This window comes from Herpailurus yagouaroundi, unplaced genomic scaffold, assembly GCF_014898765.1.
Source record: "Herpailurus yagouaroundi ecotype Mexico unplaced genomic scaffold, PumYag 195, whole genome shotgun sequence".
In the NCBI taxonomy this organism is placed as follows: Eukaryota; Metazoa; Chordata; class Mammalia; order Carnivora; family Felidae; genus Herpailurus; species Herpailurus yagouaroundi.
In genome coordinates, this window is record NW_024412426.1 from 16,547,220 (window position 1) to 16,557,787 (window position 10,568).

The 10,568-nt window shown below is 46.3% G+C and overlaps 1 protein-coding gene across 4 annotated transcripts in view; it reads right to left on the minus strand.

Moving 5' to 3' along the window:
- The window catches only part of PAPPA2 (pappalysin 2), a 280,558-nt gene that overhangs the window by 28,978 nt on the left and 241,012 nt on the right, over window positions 1-10,568 (minus strand). The gene's annotated exons all lie outside the window — the stretch shown is intronic.

A 10,568-nucleotide genomic window follows, 5' to 3' on the forward strand; every position in this document is an offset into this window, starting at 1 on the left:
AACATTTGGAGTCTGATTTTCAGAGATTCCAGCTGGAGGATCTGAAGTAGAGCCCTGAACCGAATAGAACTCTGGACAAGCCCAGAGACATGCCCGGATTTTTCAGCCTCGTGCAGAGATTGCACAAAACTGGCAGCGACGTTCACAAACAAATCTCGAGGGGATCGGAATTTGGCAGTCGCTGTGCCTGGAAGGCAGCTCCAACTTAAGCTAATTTTCCATTTTTCTCTGGATTTTAACACGGCTAACACATATTTAGATTTAGATTTGTAAGAACCTACACTATCCCTACCAGAAGCGGAGTGGCTGTCCCTGCTATTGGCATCTGGGCTGTTATTATTCCTGCCATAATTAACATTTTTATGGTCCCTTTTCACCCATAGATCCTAAAGGACTTGGCAAGAATGCAAAAGACAAGCAAGCCCATATGATGTGTCCTCTGAGAACCAGCAGGGAAGGAATGATTATTATATCTGATCTGTAAACAGCTAAAACGTGGCAAGGAGAAGTTTAATTGCTGGCTATTATTTAAATGACAAAATATAAATGGAAAGGGAATGAGAAGTTAAACTACGGCACAACCACACAGGGCGCAAGTGATAAAGTTGGAATAGAACATTTGGATTTCTGCATACAGACATCCTAAAAAGGATTCATTTTTCTCTTTCTACTAAGGAATTTATAAAGACATACTCAAGTGAGAATTTGGGGATTTTGGGGGGGGGCGGGTTTCTGGAGTTTTTTGAAGAACGAGTACCCATCCCACCTGGTCACACTTCGAAGTTCAAGCCATGGGCATTTATTAAAAGTAATTTGTGACTATCTGGTGATGGCATGGCGTTTCTAAAGAGCATAGTCTTAGAGATGAATCTTAAGGATAGAAATGAGAAAAGAATGGCTGGACAGGTTTCACCATGAGGCTGAGGGGAAGGAAGGAGAGAGGTTTCTTTTTAAAAAAAATTTTTTTTTAAACGTTTATTTATTTTTGAGACAGAGAGAGACAGAGCATGAACAGGGGAGGTGCAGAGAGAGAGGGAGACAAAGAATCTAAAACAGGCTCCAGGCTCTGAGCTGTCAGCACAGAGCCCGACGCGGGGCTCGAACTCACGGACCGTGAGATCATGACCTGAGCCGAAGTCGGACGCTTAACCGACCGAGCCACCCAGGCGCCCCAGGAGAGAGGTCTCAAATCAGACAGGCATTGGTACATTCCTCAAGCCCCCACAACGGTCACTATTGAGCTATTCCAGCTCTGCAGGCAGGTCTCAAACCCGGGAGTGCACTGGAACCACCCGGAGGGCCTGCACAACTGCTTGCCCACCCCCTCCCCAGGGCATCTGCACCCAGAGTGGGAGCTGAGAATCCTCCTGACAGGTGTCCAGGCACACCTCAGGCGGGGCCCTGGTGTATTCTGGATCTCTGCGGGTGCCGGGCCAGCCCACGCTGCCCCACTTGAGTCTCAGAGAGCTCTATGGGTGAAATACAAAACTGTCTGAGTCACTTCGGTCTTCAAATATTTCACTTGGGAGAAAATGTTCCTTCCTGCTTTCTTGCAGGAGGGCCAGCCACTTTAGCTGCCACAGGGAATGTGGGATTTCTGCACCGGAGCCTCCCAGACACTCACACATTTCATTTCACCTTTAAGAATAAAGATCCCTCAAATTTATGATTGTGGTGATAGGTTTTGCCACCCTGCCGTGGAGCTTCACCTGGTCAGATATGAAGAACTATCACTATTTACACACACACACACACACACACACACACACACACACACTGCCAGCCTCTCCTATCCCTGACCTCAGATCATCTCAATTGGAGTCTCAGCCCCAGAATAAAGCATATCCCTTAGAACAGGATTTTTTAGTCGGACTCGAGTGCCTCTCTCTTGGCTCAAACTCTGGGCAAGAAAAAACGGTACAATAAAACCTTGATTTTCATGCCACCATTTCCACCTCATGAATTACACACTGGCCCCTGCATCCCATAGACTTGACAGCAGTAAAGCCAGGCAGTGCCCATGAGCGATCAAGAAGCACAAGCTAACAGGGCTAGCATCTGGAATAGAAATAACAAATAGTGAAAGGGAGGCAGGGGGAGTGGTCCAAGACAACACAGAAGAAAGAATCCAAGGAATGGGTGGAGCAGATGGAAGGAATTAGTGATGGAAGCATTGTCGGCATCAACTACTAAATGTGTAAAAAAAATACAACTGCCCACCTACATTTAAATAAATGCAGCCACTCTGCAGAAGCTAAATTCGTCCCCAACTCCTCCTCACCGGGTCTTTCCACCTCCTAATTCCCTCCTATACAAATTCCAATCAAGGGTGTACTCCTACAGTTACGATACCCAAAAATATCTCTACTAGTTGCTTTAAGAAAACTCCAATATATTTACATTTAAATCCATGGCATGCTAGATCTGCAGGGAAAGAGAATACCAAACCATGTTCTGTGTTCGAGGCAGCAGAAAACTTGACCGTGTCAGAGACAGGACAATACACATCCCCTTTCAACGCTCCCAAGGCTAATATGCCTTTTAAACACAGGTCTTTATAACCCTGTATAAAGTCTAACACTTCCAGGATATTTCACGCAGCCTTAAATAGTTCATTCGGTTCTCAAACCCATTATTTTCTGTGCCGTTGTTACTGGGAGGGGGTGACTGTGAACTCTTCTGTAGAGAAAATATTTATTACACGAGTCTTTATCTTTCTCTTCTTTGGCTTAAAAATCCCAGTTTCTTTGGATTTTTTTCCCCAAAGGAGTTATTATCAAGCTTTTGATATTATTTTTGTTACCTTCAACCTGTTCAGGATTTTCTAATGGCTATGCTACAGAAGCTAGACTGAGAGAGAAAATAGGATCAGAGCAGTGGTGAGAAGAATAAAAAAGACAATGAGACCCTCAGGTTTTCCGTTGGTCCCCTTTCCACTCACTGTCATAGAGCTTGTTGTTTTAAGGTGCTGTGTACCCCTGACGAGACAGAATTTAAAATTTTTCTTCACTCTAATTTTAAGACAACCTCCAGTGTTCTCTGGCTTCTAAGGATTTTAGTTTTATTACTATTGGCCAGATGCTTGTACCTCTATCCTGGACCTTTCTGAACTGCATCCTATTTCAGGTGACTTCATTTTTTCAAGAACTATCAGAAGACACACCCTTTGTCCCAAGATACAAGGTACTGCTGGATACTATTATCTATGAGTGTATTAATTTATTCCTGCCCAGTGTTTCTCAAAGCGCAGTTAAGCATTGCCTGTATTAGAAGCACCTGGGGCATTTGTTAAAAAAAAAAGCAAATTCTTGGAGTGCCTGGGTGGCTCAGTCAGTTGAGCGTCTGACTTCAGCTCAGGTTCTGATCTCACGGTTCGTGAGTTAGAGCCCACACTGGGCTCTGTGCTGACAGCTCAGAGCCTGGAGCCTGCTTCCGATTCTGTGTCTCCCTTTCTCTCTGACTCTCCCTCATTCATGGTCTGTCTCTGTCTCTAAAATAAAACGTTAACAAAAAATTTTAAAAAAATTTAAAAAAGCAAATTCTCTGGGCCATCTGCGTGGCTCAGTTGGTTAAGTGTCTGACTTCAGCTCGGGTCATGATCTCGCGGTTCGTGAGTTTGAGCCCCGCATCGGGCTCTGCGCTGACAGCTCAGAGCCTGGAGTCTACTTCAGGTTCTGTGTCTCCCTCTCTCTCTGCCTCTCCCCTGCTTGTGCTCTGTCTCTCTTTCTCTCAAAAATAAATAAACATTAAAAAAATTTTTGAAAAAAAGCAAATTCTTGGACTTCACACCAGACTTGATATGTAAGAATGAGGAGGTAGGGGCAGAACCTAAGAATCTGCATTTATTTTAAAAGAACCCCAGGTAATTATTAAGCACATTTTTAATCAAAACGACCCACCGAGTCCTTTGCCCATGTCAAATCAGTAAAGGTGGGGGTGCAGCCAAAGAAGCCTTGAGTGCTCCACTGAATGCGCCACCCCATTCGGCACAATCCACAGTATCGATCCGTGTCATGGTCAAACTCCCTAGCTGCCGTCTTAAATGGGGGGAGGGGGTACCTCATTTGACCTAGTATGACACATCTGCTAGGTTTAAGAAGTGATTTCTCCTTGGGGCCCCTGGGTGGCTCAGTCGGTTGAGTGTCCAACTCGGTTTCAGCTCAGGTCATGATCCCAGGGTCGTGGGATCGAGCCCCGCATCAGGCTCTGCACTGATCATGAAGCCTGCTTAAGACTCTCTCACTCTCTGTAACTCTCTCTCTCTCACTCTCTCTCTCTCTCTCTCCCCTGCCCCTATCTTCTCACTCTCTCTCTCAAATAAATAAAATGAAAAAAAATTTTTTTAAATAAAAAAGAAGTGATTTCTCCTTTATCTCTCTGACAGATCATTCTGTCACAAAACAAGACAGCTGGAAGGGAGGGCATGTTCCTTTCAGTATAGGACATGGACTTGGAACTTAGAACTGTTACTAGTAGAAAATCACACTTGCAGGCACATAGCCATTATTGTTCAATCCCCTTTGCCTTTAAAACGGTATATACTGGGGTTCCTGGGTGGCTCAGTCGGTTGAGTGAAACAGTATATACCACACAGCTTCGCTTCCGGTTTTCTAAGGGCTCCTCATTCCTTCAAGAACATCAGAATGGCTTAGATAGGGCATCAGAGAATCTTCATCAGCAATCCTTAACCAAATCTCCCTCCAGATCTGCCTGGCCCCTTCCCCCCTCAGGGTATATGCACAGCCGTGGGTCCTGCCCGTCACTGGCATATGAAAAAGAACAGTGGCAAAAACCATAACTTTCCTTCTGAAACAGAAGCCACTCAGTATTACAGATAGATGAAATCCCATTAACGTTTATCACACACTCAATTGCTGTTTAATGAACATTCATACAATAGGCGTTTGCACACCCTTTATCATGTTCCGACTCTCCTATCTACCCTAGCTTAGTCTGAGTTTTCTCTTGCCAGCTGGGACCACGATGAAAGTAGTAAAACCAAAAGCAGGACCGGCCTGGAACTGACGCCAAGGAAGGACAGTGCCAACAGATTCCCAAAGTGCAACCCATCCACCGGGTAAGACATCAAGGCCAACCGAAGAGGCCACAAACCGGAAGAGAGGCTCTTTAAGAGAAGGACCCGTGGGCACGATTAAGATCAAACATCTAACCAAAATCTTAATCTTTTGATTCAGATCCAAAATTCCCAGAAACAGGGTGGGGGGGGAGGGTTGCAGTTATTCCTGAATTAGCATGACCCACACTCTACTGAAGTGTGACGTCTCGGAAGGCCCCAAGCTACATCCCGGTGGGTTGTGCCTCCATAGTTTTCTGACCAACAAGTTTGAAAGATAAATTACATCCGTGTAACTGAAAGCTGAGGGAACTTAGATTCAGAGAAGGTAGCTCACTTGCCCAAGGAGTCGTGCGATAAAGGATGGAAACGAGGTTCAAGCCTGCCTCTAAGCCCCAGATGGCCTTTCTTCTACTAGTCCACGTGGCCCTCACCGGATCTGTCGCAAGCCCTTTGGATTCTGTGCACGGCAGGGTTTTTGTTCTTCACTTCTCCTATTTCTTCCCTGCCTTTACTTCCACTGCGCTGCTTCTCAGAAGCCTGATCCAATCTGTTTCAGTTTAAGACTCTGAAAGTCAAAGTTCAACCTTCAAATCTCTGTCCTTGCCTTTAGGGGCATAGAAACAGGTATCACTGAAGAATTAGGTTACATGTTTCAGAGGGATACAAAAGGAAATAAAGCACACATCTGACCACCTGGGAGCTTGTAGTCTGTTGGAAGGATGGATCTATCCAATAATCTTGAAACGATGTGGTAAGTGAAGTGATAGGCATTTGCAAGTGTATGTATAAGAGTTGTTAGCAGAAATGGCAGCTAATGCCCAGAGAGACTCCCTTGAAATTCCCAAGGAATTCCTTAGGAATCTTAAAAGGCTTCCTAAGTTTACTGGAAGCCTGAGGAACATCAATTAACCATGGCTACCTATAGTAAATAATAAACACTCATAACGATAGAAACCGGGTGTAAGCTGACTGTTGCATCAGTCTTTTTTTTTTTTTCATTTTTTTAATGTTTATTTATTTTTGAGAGAGACAGAGACAGAATGCGAGTGGGTTAGGGGCAGAGAGAGAGGGAGACACACAATCCGAAGCAGGCTCCAGGCTCCGAGCTGTCAGCACAGAGCCCGACGGGGGGGCTCGAACTCACAAGCTGTGAGACCATGACCCGAGCCGAAGTCGGACGCTCAACCGACTGAGCCATGCAGCTGCCCCACGTCAGTCTTAATATATATATAATTATATCAATAAGACCCCGTCCCCACATAGTTAGCAAGTGTAGAGTCGGCATTTGATCCTAATTATTCTAACACAATTCTGCCTCTGTCCTTCACAGTTCCCGCGTTTGGAACAGGAAGGGCACAACTCTACACAAAACAGCAAAGGGCTGAAGAGGGAATATCAGAAACTGTAATCCCAAATGGGGGCTGCTGACAATAAACTTGCAGGAAATACACGCTTGTGGAAAAAGCAGCCCCAAAACATAGGTCAATGGGCACTCAATTTTAATCATCCAGCAGGAAAGAAATTAATCTCTTCTACCCAAAAAGGGGCTGCGAGTGTGGTCTTTATTCCCAGCCGCATTCCCTGCAACACAAGGTGTTCTTAGTCTAAGTGGAACCTAGGGCTGTGGACTTTGGCAGAATTAATAAATAGGACTTTATGAAAGAGCAAAGAAGGAAGAAAAGGAAGGAACGGGGCGGGGAGGGAGAGAGGATAACACATGTGATCTGACAGTATCCTAGTGTTCGTGGATGGAATTACCACCCACAAAATGAAGACGCCCCCTTCCCTCTCTCTTTCTCTTGCCATAGTCAGGAAAAGAGTACACTTTATTGGACGAGTGTTTGGCAGAGTAAGTGTTTGTTTTCTGCACAGTTGTCCTAGACGATTTGTATACTTGTCTGTAATTTTAATGAGCACCGGTCTGGGAGTAGGAAGAACAGTTAGGAGCCCAATGCAGTAGCCCAGGTAGGGAATGCTGAGGCCCTAGCGAGGGGGGCTGAGGGGCTCGACAGCGGGGTGTGGAGAGCTGCTCACGTGATGATCGGCTCACCACTGACCTGGTGACTGACTGGACACGGCAGCCGTCTCCAAGCGGTCTGTGACTTGCGGATCTCAGGGGCTTCCCACGGGAATGGCCGGTCTCGCTTCCCTCCTGTTGTTTTGCCCCTTTTCCCATCAGACTTTGCACCTACGCCTCTAGAGACCACATCAGCACTTCAGCCTTGTGCTTTCTGCTCTACTCATTCAGGGAGTGCTCACAAAGCGGCTAATGGTTCCCAACAAATGCCACTACTTTATAACCACTGACTATGAACCAGACAGGGCAGATGCCTAAGCGCTTCATGTACATTATCACATTAATTCCTTGCCACCGCTCCTTAAAATAGCTTTCTTGTCCCCACTTGCCAACACCGATTAAGACTCGAAGGCTCACACCGCTCAGCCGGCCCAGGATTTGAACCTACGCTGTCCAAAAATCTCTCCACCCACAAAGCTACCGTTCCTTGCTCATGCGTAGCTTACAAAAGATGTAGAAAACACCAGGAGGCTCAGGTTGAGTTTCAAGAAACAACCAGAAAACCCTAATTTAATGTACAAACAGGTCTGGGCTACAGATACATAGTATGCACGTTTTCCGGCTCAGACAACGGCAACACAGGTGACGATGAGAAGGCGGCGTTATTTACACAGGAGCCGGCAGAGAAAACCTCAGAGCTGTCTCTTAAAGAATGCAAGAGGCATAGGATGATGGAGGGCGGAAAACCCAAGCTCGTGGCAAAGGGGACAGGGCACCAAGGAGCAGAAATGACACGAAGCGGGACATGGTTGGTAGGCTAGCAAGCTGATGGTCTCACTGTCCTGGGCTCACTGAGCGGAATGAAGTGTGAGGTCCTCAGCTTTGCCCAGGCGGGATGTCTGAAGGGGACATCCCACAGTTGTACTCGGTATCGTAGAGGGGAAAAAAAAAAAAAAAAAAAAAAAAAAAAAAAAAAAAAGGAAAACTCCTTCTAGATACCGGGGAACCAATGTCTAATTTGAGCTCAGATTTCCGTGCAGCACTTTTTAAAAACTTCTCATCCACCGAGCCCTCTTTGGTTTATCTTGCCTCTGCGTCTGTTTTCCCTCTGTCTGTCTTTGACGCTCTTCAGTTGCCCCTGATATATTTAGCCGACTTTTTCCAGGAAAGAATTAGGTTTCTGCCAAGTGACCAGTTCCAGCCTCTCTCACCCTTTCTCTCCCAGTCTCACCCCCTCTCTGCATCTCTTACTTACTTCTTCAGAGTTTCTTCCCCTCTCCTCCCCTGTCTGACTCGATTCCTTTCCTTTCCGGTGGGCACTGATACTCCTTTTTTCTTTGCTTCTTCCTCCCACCCTTACGTGTTTTTGTTTTTTTTTTCTTTCTTTTCTTCCTCCTCCTAGCCTCTGCTGGGACACCAGAAGCAAAATCTTATCCTTCCAAACCTTTTCCTAACCAGAGAGCCCCAGGAAATACTATAGTATACTCAGAATGGAATTAATGTTGGCTAGAATTACTCCCGGACAAAGAGAGCTTCAAATTGGGGCTCCACAGGCTGGGAACCTTCTTGACTCCTCCCATGGTGGCCACGGCAGTGGCTCTCAGACTTCGGAACTCTTCAGAAGCACCTGGAGGCCTGTTAAAAACACAGATTTCTGGGCCCCACTCCCAGAGTCTCCAATTCAGTAGGTGTGGGACAGGGCCTGAGAATGTGTATTTCTAACAGGTTCCCAGGAGATGCCAATTGTGCTGGTCCGGGGCCACACTTTGAGAACCACTTGAGGCTCAGCTGTGCGTAGTAGTGGGTGGGCAGGGGAATCGGAGGAGGGAGTGGAGTTTTGTTCCTTGTCACACCAACAAAGGGACTGACAGGAGCCTAGGAAGCTCGGGATAAGGGATCGGGAGGATGCGTTGGGGGTGCAGGCAGGAGGGGAAGACACACGAGGAAAGCTCTGTGTTGTAACCTTCCGGGAAACACGGAAGCCAGCTCCCAGCCCTGTCACCCACCCTCCCTCCTGCCATCACACATGGAAGCAGCAGAAGGGAATTCTCAGGATCCCTTTGATCTCTTCCCAGTTCTGAGTCCTCTGTCTGTTTATCTCCCTCCTCCCTTGGCCTCCTCTTCCCCCTTTCTACCCCCTGCCCAGTGGATGAGTCACTGCCCCTCCTCCCCACCCCACTGCCATCTGTTTTTCTAATGATGGCAGAAGATGAGCTGTTTTGTTGGCCCGCGCCGTAACAAAGCACACTCTCCACTAGCATTTTTCCTGATGGACTCTCAGAATGCTGTTTTATTGGTATCATTTCCCCACCCAGTTTTCCCTTTGTCTCAAACCCCACCCTTTCCCCCTCTTTGGCCTCACGTAGATCCCAGTTTCCCAGAATTGGATAAAGAGAAACAGAGATACAGAAGAATCGAGGGATAGATAAGCATGTGGGTTGGATGCGTGTGTAGGGGGGAGGGTGTTAGAAATCAGGGGCAGTTCAATGGCTCTCGCTGGCACACAAGGAGCAGCCAGAATTACCCAAGTATCACTGCCAAGTGGTTTAATTACTCGCAGTGAGAAACTTGAATGGCAAAACCTACTGTGACTGAGTGGCCATTCCTGGGGTGAGAGGGTTTAAATGGTGTGTGTGTGTGTGTGTGTGTGTGTGTGTGTGTGTGTGAGGGGGGGGGTAGGGAGAGAAGAGAGGTGTCCCCTCTTCCCCATGCCAGGATACCTGGGTCATTCTCTGTCTGTAAGGCTCTGCCTCAGTCTTGACTCTTCTTTGCAATAACTCGTGTTAATCTAGCTAAGGGAACCTGTGTGAAGAAGTACATAGGATTCCCTGAGGAAGTAAAGGTCTGGTTTGAGTTAACCAACAGGGGGTTACAGGTCTACCTCAGACGTTGCAAACAGATGCCTGCACGCCCCAAGCAGTTGACATACACCAGGGATGCCCACTAGGTAAGGAGCCGCAGGGAGAGGGGAGCATCTTGCTCACCGAGACAGCAGCTGCCTTTTGGAGCTGTAGCTGTTACTCAGGTCTAGCTAACTGTTGCCACGGTGCCAGATAATCTTGTTTTCCAAGAGACATATCAGCAGTGTTTGATATTGATTTTTATCTGGAGTATGTATGTACGTGGGTGTGTGATGTTATATATACATACACAAATGTTATGCGAAACCCCAGTTTTTAAATATTGGCAACCAGAACAGAATTGTTTTCAGAGACAGTGCTGGCCAAATAAACCTGTCTGTAGGCCACCATCGGTCTGCAAAGCTCTGATCTAACTAAGCTCGAGTAAGGTCCAGTTACAGAATCTCAAAACCGTATAACATTCTGATTTGCTTTTTAACTTATTTTTTATTAGGTCATTTAAAATGAGACTCTGGAGATTTTGCAGAAAAGAAAGAAAGAAAGAAAGAAAGAAAGAAAGAAAGAAAGAAAGAAAGAAAGAAAGAAAGAAAGAAAGAAAGAAGAAAAAAGGAAG